Source organism: Podarcis melisellensis (assembly GCF_964234715.1).
Source record: "Podarcis melisellensis genome assembly, chromosome: 16".
NCBI classification, from domain to species: domain Eukaryota; kingdom Metazoa; phylum Chordata; class Lepidosauria; order Squamata; family Lacertidae; genus Podarcis; species Podarcis melisellensis.
In genome coordinates, this window is record NC_138533.1 from 6,565,548 (window position 1) to 6,574,306 (window position 8,759).

The following is an 8,759-nucleotide window of genomic DNA, read 5'->3' on the forward strand; positions in this document are numbered from 1 at the left end:
CAGAAAGATGGTCGTTACACTGTTCCTCACAGGACTTCACATATTGTTTATTTTTTTGGGGGGGGGGAATCAAGTAGTTACTTTTCACCTTTAAAAGTGAGAATCTGGCTATCAAAAGGAATACATGAACACAGCAGGAAACTGGAGTTTTGATGCAGTAAAGCATTTATTTTGATTGGGAAGAGACACAATTCCACATGTTGAATTTTAGTAACACAGAGTGCCAAATCAGACTCCACATGAAGACTTGCAGTATCAAAAACAGATAGTGTGTTTGTTTGTTTGTTTGTTTGTTTTAAATGGAAACATGGACCAGCATGTTACAACATGGGGGACTAGCTCGTGCAAACATTGAGTAGAACTTAAGCAACACAACTATATTTTTTTAAAAAGTAATAATAATAGCCTAACATTGTTAGATGAGTATTGATGGACAAATCTCACACAATGAAGACTTTATCAGTCTTCTTCTCCTACAATTGCAATCACAGTGGAACATTGCATTTAAAATAGGGCACCTCTTCAGCTAAAACAGGGCAACAAGGAGGCACCACAGGTTTCATCACTGCCCAATGAGAATACAATGTTCCTGGCTTAGAACATGATTCAGAATCCAAAGTGCTGAACTCGTGTTGAGAACATGCGCAGGTGACTGCCTCAGCAGATGTGAAAGGGGGTCCTTTAAGTTAGAAGGTTGTATATTTGAACATAAATTTTTGAACTCATGTCTACAGTGGAGCCAACATCTGGATTTCTTGCTCTGTGGTCCTCCTCTTATTCATTCTTTGGTTGGTGGCTTCAGGGTTTATTCTCACTGGCAAGAGCTGCATCCACCCTCACTTCTTGACACATATTTTTTGGAGTAGATGCTGGTTGAACTCAAACCAGAGGTTGGACGGCTGAAGATTGAGCCATGTCCACCATGGTGTGCCCCTCCATGGTAGGGAATCATGCGAGCACAAGGGTTGTGTTGCTCAATGCAAAAAGGTTGGTCAGGGCAGTGGATAGCTGGCCCAGGAATGGTGAGGACGAAGGGAGGTGGCTGAATTTGGATGGTGGAGGGAGGGCAGCTGGCGTAGCAATGGTTCCATCTGGAAGACATCTTGGCTGAAGTGGATGTATAGATCTGAAAGGACACATCAGGTGGAGAGTGGACAAAGTGTACAAGGGTAAACAGTAATGCAATTTCACAGTGTTCTGGTTCTCCAACAGACATTTTAGAACCAAAGGCCCATCCAGGCCAGCTTCGTGTTCTCATAGTGGCTGGCTAGAGGCCCCAATGGAAAGCCCACAATCAGGACCTGATTACAATAGCCACTCTCTCCACGTGATTCCTAGCTGCTGCTAAACAGAGTTATACTGCATTTCATAGTGGAGGGTGAACCTAGTCATTGTGGCTAGTAGCCATTGATACCATTATCCTCCATGTGTCCAGCTTCAGTCTCCTTCACAATAGGCCCACTGAAATCAATGGGCAGGAATAATTTAATTTAGGGATAGCCAGCAATGTCTGCACCAGGTGTTCTGGACTACAAGTCCCATCAGTCCCAGCCAGCTTTATCATTATAGCCAGGGACAATCAGAGTTCAAGGGTGAGGCATCTGAAGGACATTGCATTGGCTACCCCTGTCTTTGGTCCATTTATATCAACTGGCCTACCTTGAATATAACGTATCTGCATACAACCACATTAAAAAAATAAAACAAGGTAACTAAATGTAACATGATTGATAGATGATAGCTAGCTAGATTATTGGAGACTTGTCATCAAGATCTTGGCCAGTGGATGGGGTATAAATATTAAAACTATTATTATATAGTAATATAATTATATAGTATATAGCTGGATAAACCCCCATAAAAAACAAAAACAAGGGAACCTCAGGTTGCGAACGTGATCTGTATGGAAGGCACGTTCGCAACCAGCAGTGCCACGTCTGAGCACCTGCGGTTCGTGATTCGTCACTTCTGCACATGTGCAAAGCATGATTTAGTGTTTCTGTGCCTGCGTGAGCACTGAAACCCGGAAGTAACCCGTTCTATTACTTCCGGGTTTGACACGGTGCGCAACCCGAAAATGCATAACCTGAAGCATCTGTAATCCAAGGTACCACTGTAACTAAATGTAGCATGTCAAGATCCTGGCCAATGGATGGGGTATAAATAATAAAACTATTATTATTTAATATTATTATCTACAGCCCCTCTACTACCTTGTTCACCTTCTATTAAATCATACGAAACTGTTCATAGATTCTGAATAGGCATCACCAACACACTAAGGTATCCCTTCTGCACTGATCACCAACATTCTGTGCCTTAAGCTTCCTCCTAAACCTTTAGAATGGGTTAAAAAGCTGAAATAAAAAGCAGTGCATCTTAACAGCAAAGAAATGGACTTTCAGAGGTTCTTTTTCTTTTTCATTTCCACCTCCAAGATTACCAAGAGGCCTTGAGTTAAAATGAATTATAGCATACCTTACCAAGGTCTGCAGTGAAAAGAACTTGAGTGGAGTGTCTCCGTGCTGAGGGAATCTGGTGATGTTGCTGTGTCCGCTTGGGGCTTTTATCTATGTATCCTGAGACGATGATGAGTTTTATTTTCACAAGATTCCAATTAATTCCTAATAGCAGTTTTCCTTGAGTCACTTCCAAGTAGTTTCAAGGAGTGATGTTGTGATTCATAACTCTTCTTCCTTGTTATTGATGTTGCACGCCATAGTTGGGTCACTTCCCTGGAAATTGCTATGGGTCCAGCATTTCAAAAGTGGTTTTGGGTGTTGGTGTTTCTTGAGTTTGATCTCCCCCAAAGCAGAATTGGCAAAGCCTCTTGTCCTTTCCTGAGTGGCATAACAGCTGAAAGAGTTTGAAGTGCTGGGAAGCTGAGAGTTGTTAAAGGATCTGAGAGATGTTAGGAGACCACAATTCCTGCAAAGCGCTACAGTTTGTGGAGTGGTTTAACAAGCAATCCCTCTCCAAAGGGCACTGGGAACTGCAGCTGTATGAAGGGAATAGGGTTCTCGTAAGAACCTTCAACACCCTTAGCAAACTACAGCTCCCAGAATCCTTTGAGGGAAGACATGACTCTGTAAAGTGGTATAATAGTGCCTTAAATATATGGTGTGTATGTAGTCTTAGATTCACCATGTTAGCTCTTAATGATATCCTTTATTCTTCTGAGCTTGTGATTACGTATATTTTACCATTTGTACTTTCTTTAATGATTGGTTATTCAGATGTGAGATTCTGTATAATTTACCTTCTCCACACTAGTTCATCAGGTCATGCAGAGGGAAGACAGGTTATATACAAATATATTGCAGATGTTGTTAAATGTTTTGGACCAGCTGCTACATGTCCCATTTTCACATATAAATTCCCAGAGTTACTAAACCACTCTGGGATTTGTTGCTCCGTGATGGGAATGGTGGGGTGGGTGGGTTCAGCACTCTGAAAAATGGCACTCACTCAATCTCACTCATTCACTTACTTGGGATTCCCAGCAACTGGCATTCAGACCTATATTGTGTGAAATGGTGGAGGTAGAACATAGTCATTGTATTGAGTAGCTATTGGAAGCCTTATCCTCCAGGAATTTGTATAATCCCCATAAAATATAGATTAGACAGATGTGTGTAGGGAAGGCCACCAATGTGTTTACTGCCGTGGTGCCATGGCCATATGACCTTCAGCTTCAGAAGCAGTAAGTCTCTCTGCCTACCAATTGCTGGTGAAGTAGAGTGGGATGGAGCTATTGACTTCATTGCTTGTATGTAGGCTTCCCAGAGGCATCCGGCTGGCCAAAGTGAGAAGAGGAAGGTGGAGCAAAGGGGCTTTTGGACTAGTTCCTAAGAATGTAAGAGAAGTCTTCTGGATCAGGTCAAAGGTCCATCAAGTCTAGCATGCTGTTCCTCCAGTGGCCAGCACAAATCCCCTTGGAAAGCTGAGAGTTGTTTAAGGGAGCTGAGAGATGTTAGGGGACCACACTTGTCTAGTATGGTGAAGTTCTATGTAGCACGCTTAAAAAATAGGTATATGGCCATACATTTCATGTGTGTGTGGGGGGGTGTAATTCATTATGTAAATGAATGGCCCATCCAGTCCACCTTCCTGCTCTCTCAGTGCCCACCCAGATTCCTGTGGGAAACTCTCAAACAGAAGTGGAGCACGAGCGTACATTGGGCCATCTGCTTGGCCACTGTGAGAACAGACTGCTGGATGAGCCATTAGCCTGATCCTAGAGGGTGCTTCTTATGTTCTTTATGGGAAGCCTAGAAGCAGGACTTCATCACAACATCATCTCTCCTCACTTGGGATTCCCATCAACTGGCATTCAGAGGTATATTGCATGCAATGGTGGAGGCAGAACATAATCATTGTATTGTGTAGCTACTGGAAGCCTTATCCTCCAGGAACTTGTAAAATCCCATTAACATTTTGATTAGAGAGATGTGTGTAGGAGAAGACCATCAGTAGCTGCTGACTGCCATGGCCATATGACCTTCAGCTTCAGAGGCAGTAAGTCTCTCTGCCTACCAGTTGCTGGTGAAGAAGAGTGGGATGGGGCTGTTGACTTCATGCCTTGTATGTAGGCTTCCCAGAGGCATCTGGCTGGCCAAAGTGAGAAGAGGAAGGTGGACCAAAGGGGCTTTTGGTCTGGTTCCTAAGAATGTAAGGAAAATCTTCTGGATCAGGTCAAAGGCCCATCAAGTCCAGAACTCTGTTCCTCCAGTGGCCAGCACAAATCCCCTTGAGAAGCCTGAAAGCTCAACAGCCCTCTCCAGCTTGGCTCAACTTGTGTTCACATGGCACATGACATTCCAGAGTTTGCGTTGATTCAGCCCTGCTCAAAGTCACTTCCGGGAACGCTTTGGGCAAAAAGCAACTTGCCAAGGGAGGACTTCACGTACGAGGTGAAAGATGAGGAAGAACAACCAGGGACATAATGTAAGGATGAATGGCTAAAGAAATGAAAACACTGCTTGAAAAGCCTTGGCAGTTGCATGCTGGAAAACACTTTGGGTGTTTAGTTAGAGCCTTGTGACAAGAAAATGCATCATCCTTTCAACTGAAGGCACAGAGCAGCCCAAGTGAGATTGCCTCACTGATGACACACACTAGTTGGATCTCTTGCCATTGCAGAAAGGTGCAGCTTGGCTACAAATCCCCTGCCTTTTTTTGGCAATTTCCCCAAGTGATCTTGATTCCTGTTCTTGCAAGCCTGCCATTCACTAATTTAGTAAGTGTATCCAGGATTTCTCAGCACCAAATCTTTGCACTCTTTGATGCCTGACCCAATCAGAAGTAGGAAAGGATATTTTTCCCCACAGCAGATATATATATATATATATGAGAAATACCGGTGGTGTTCATTTCAAATTTTCAGAGAAATTTAGTATGCAGCTCCTTTTTCCAAGGTGCTACTGTAAATTCATAAACCTCCTAACTGCTTAGGTTAGGGCTGGAACACAAAGTCCTGATAATGCAGCTGTTATGAAGGGCCTTGTCTTTAACTATCCCAATTCTCCTGCTAAATATCACTATCCAAACACCTGAATTTACTGCAGATTCTTTTTCCATCATGGTCTACTGTAAATGGTTCCTGCTCTGGAAGGTAGGACTCAAACCAATGGCTTCAAGTTGCAAGAAATGAGATTCTGAATAAACATAGAGGGGGAAAAATTTCTGACAGTAAGAGCTTTTTGACAGTGGAACAGTCTCCCTTTGGAGGTTCTGGACTCTCCTTCCTAAACAGAGGTCAGATGGACGTCTGTCATGGAGGCTCTACCTGAGATTCTTGCATTGCAGGGGGTTGGACTAGATGACCCTTGGGGTCCTTTCAAACTCTAAGATTCTGTTATTCTATGACCCCTCCAAAGGTCCTGCTGTGCTGTTTTAAAAATCAAGAGAACCTGCATAATTTAAATAAAAGCAGTGATAGAAAACACCCATAATTGTCCCATGCTTTGTTGCTAACAGTTTGAGATAAGCCTTGTTGGTTTGCAAAATGGCAGGCTGGGGACCTTACAATACAATCCTACACGTGTCTACTCAGAAGTAGGGCCTGCTGTGTTCAAACCCTTTGAATATTACAGGGACAGATGAAAAGACTGTCTGGGTTAGGCTGGGGTGCCATCATTCTCTTCCTCCCCAGATTCAATTGCAAATCACCCTTCCAACACCTTAATGCAGGAATATGAAAATGAACGAGTCTGTTTTAAGGAAACACATAAAGCCGAGATAATGCACCCTTTCAAGTGGTTGAGGAGTTTCTTAGCCCACTCCCCTTTTCATACCTTATCCAAGGACAGGGACAGAAGATGGGGAGCCAAGCTACTCTTAAAGGACCCAAGTGCAAAATTGCAGTTAAGCAAAATTTGGAATTTGGGACTCTACATAACATAGTGAGAAGCTATGATGGCTTAAGGGCTTTTGTAACTGTCTCAGCATTTTGGGGGCGGTTGGATGCACTGTTCTTGCAAGAATTTTTTCACCTGGCTAAGGTGGTCAGCAAAAGAGGTTTAAAGACTGTCTCAAGGCAAATCCCTAGAAATGAAGTATAAACACCAACAATTGGGAAACACTGGCCTGTGAGCGCTCCAATTGGAGAACAGCCTTTACCAAAGGTGTCATGGGTTTTGAAGACACTCGAACTCAGGATGCAAGGGAGAAACATGCTAAGAGGAAGGTACGCTTTGCAAATCCACACTGTGATCAACTTCCACCCGGTAATCAATGTCTCCAGTGTGGAATGACGTGTGGATCCAGAATTGGCCTCCACAGTCACTTATGGACTCACTGTTAAAACCATGTTCATGGAAGACAATCTTGCTCAGCTACAAGTGATCTCCAGAGAAGAAGAAGAATTTTTTCACCCGGCTAAGTAAGGATATGTCCCTGACTGACAGAGCTACAAAAGGTGAGGCTGCTGAAGAGGTGAGAGCCCATCTTGGCTATTTCTGAGTGAAGACCTGGTACATCAAACCTGAACTTCCACAGCCACCACCCACCATGAACAGCCATTGGCAGGACTGGCAGCAAAAGCAGCACAAGTGCTTTATACTTGAGATAATAGTTTATTCCCAGGCCAATTCTGCTATTTTAATGGTGCACTGTATATCTAACTTCCCTTTGTAATTCTTTCTTTTAAAATATTTAATACATTACTTTGCTGTTAATTATGTTTCTTTGAACGTGTATGTTATATCTGATTTTCTTCTGCAATTATTTATTTCAAATGGTTTGATATGATATTTCAATGTAAAACTATTTGATTTCCCCCCCCCTTCAAAATATAAAGTAATATAGAAATGAACTGAATGTCCATAATTGTTTTAATCTGCATTGGTCTATTGAATTTAATGCTTCCAAGTACATCATGTCAATTAATCTCAGCCAGACTGTTCTGAGCAGGACATACAACCCCATTCCCACAAATTCAAACTATTCTAAATATCCCCGTTTTCAATGACATTTCCTGATTTCTGATTCCGTGAATTTCATCCAATTTATGTTCTGCTTCTCATGGCGCCTAGCGGTGGCACTCAGAATTTTCGGCAAGGGCTGCAGTCACTTCTGGGTAGCGACAGCGGAGAGCAGAGGCTGGGGGAGATGAAAGCGGGAGTTGCACCAGTGGAGATGGAGGCACATCCCATGCGAGTTATTCCCTCGCAGCACAGAGCAGGAGCACAAGGGTTGCATTGCTCGATGCAGGAGGGCTGGTCGGAGCAGTGGAGAGCTGGGCCCGGGATGGATATCATGAACGGTGGCGGCTGAATGGTGACGGTGGAAGTAGGGCATTTACTATAGCACTGGCTCTTTCCACAGGACATCTTTGTTGAATGGATCTGAAGAAACACATTAGAATAACATTAGATCAGGTTAGTGGATTAGGTTAATGGTCCATCTAGTCCTACTTTTTTTATTTATAAAGACAAACCTACTACCATGGATAGTTGCTCATGCCAGTCATATGCAGAGCACACCTATTCAAGTTAAGGAGCATGGCTAAGGCGCCATCAGTTGTATACATTCAACCTGCAGATTTCTACTTAACACCAACATAACCTGGGAAATGGTTATTTAGTGAGAATTTTTAGGCGACCTTTCTCCCCCTCACTGAGCTTCAGTTTTCAGGGTAATTTAACAAGCAGTCCCTCTTTCCCAGGGAACCTGGTGAGGGGAAAATGGCTGCCCCAACAGTTCTAACCACTCCCAAAATACTACAGTTCCCAAGAGTCATTATTTTTAATATGGTGTGACAGTGGTGTAACTGTACATTGCAGAAGATTTAACAATCAATTCCTCTTCCCAGGGAAATGTGAGAGGAGGAAATGGACCCCCTAGTTACTCTAAGCACCTTGTAAACACCACATTCTCAAGATTCATCAAATTTAAATTTGGTATGATAGCATTGTTGGGATGTTCATAGACATTCCAGAGTACAGAATAAATAATCCTCTTGAACCCCTGCCTCCTCTGTGCTCAGTATATATACTAATATCTACTTCGACCCTAAAGCTGTTGGAATTCAAAGGTTTTGAACATTCCGTAATGTATCTTAACCAAACCTACCTGATTCTTCACTGAGCAGGACTCAACTGGTACGTCTCAGTGTTGAGGCAGGATGAATGGTGTCTCCTTGCATGCCAGGGCTTTTTATACTGTTCCTTTTCAGAAGGTTCTAATTAACTGCTAGCATCATGTCCCATCCTACAATATCCAGGTTGTCCCAAAGTGTGATTTCACTCCGCATACTC

The 8,759-nt window shown here is 43.0% G+C and overlaps 1 long non-coding RNA gene across 1 annotated transcript; it reads right to left on the reverse strand.

Annotated features, from left to right (window-relative positions):
- Positions 1-268: 268 nt before the first annotated feature.
- LOC309358794 lies at positions 269-2,537 on the reverse strand. The gene is made up of 2 exons (XR_014163607.1): positions 2,479-2,537; positions 269-1,126 (listed from the first exon to the last, which is right to left on the reverse strand). It is a non-coding gene; the product is annotated as an uncharacterized lncRNA (long non-coding RNA).
- Between the last annotated feature and the right edge of the window lie 6,222 nt (positions 2,538-8,759).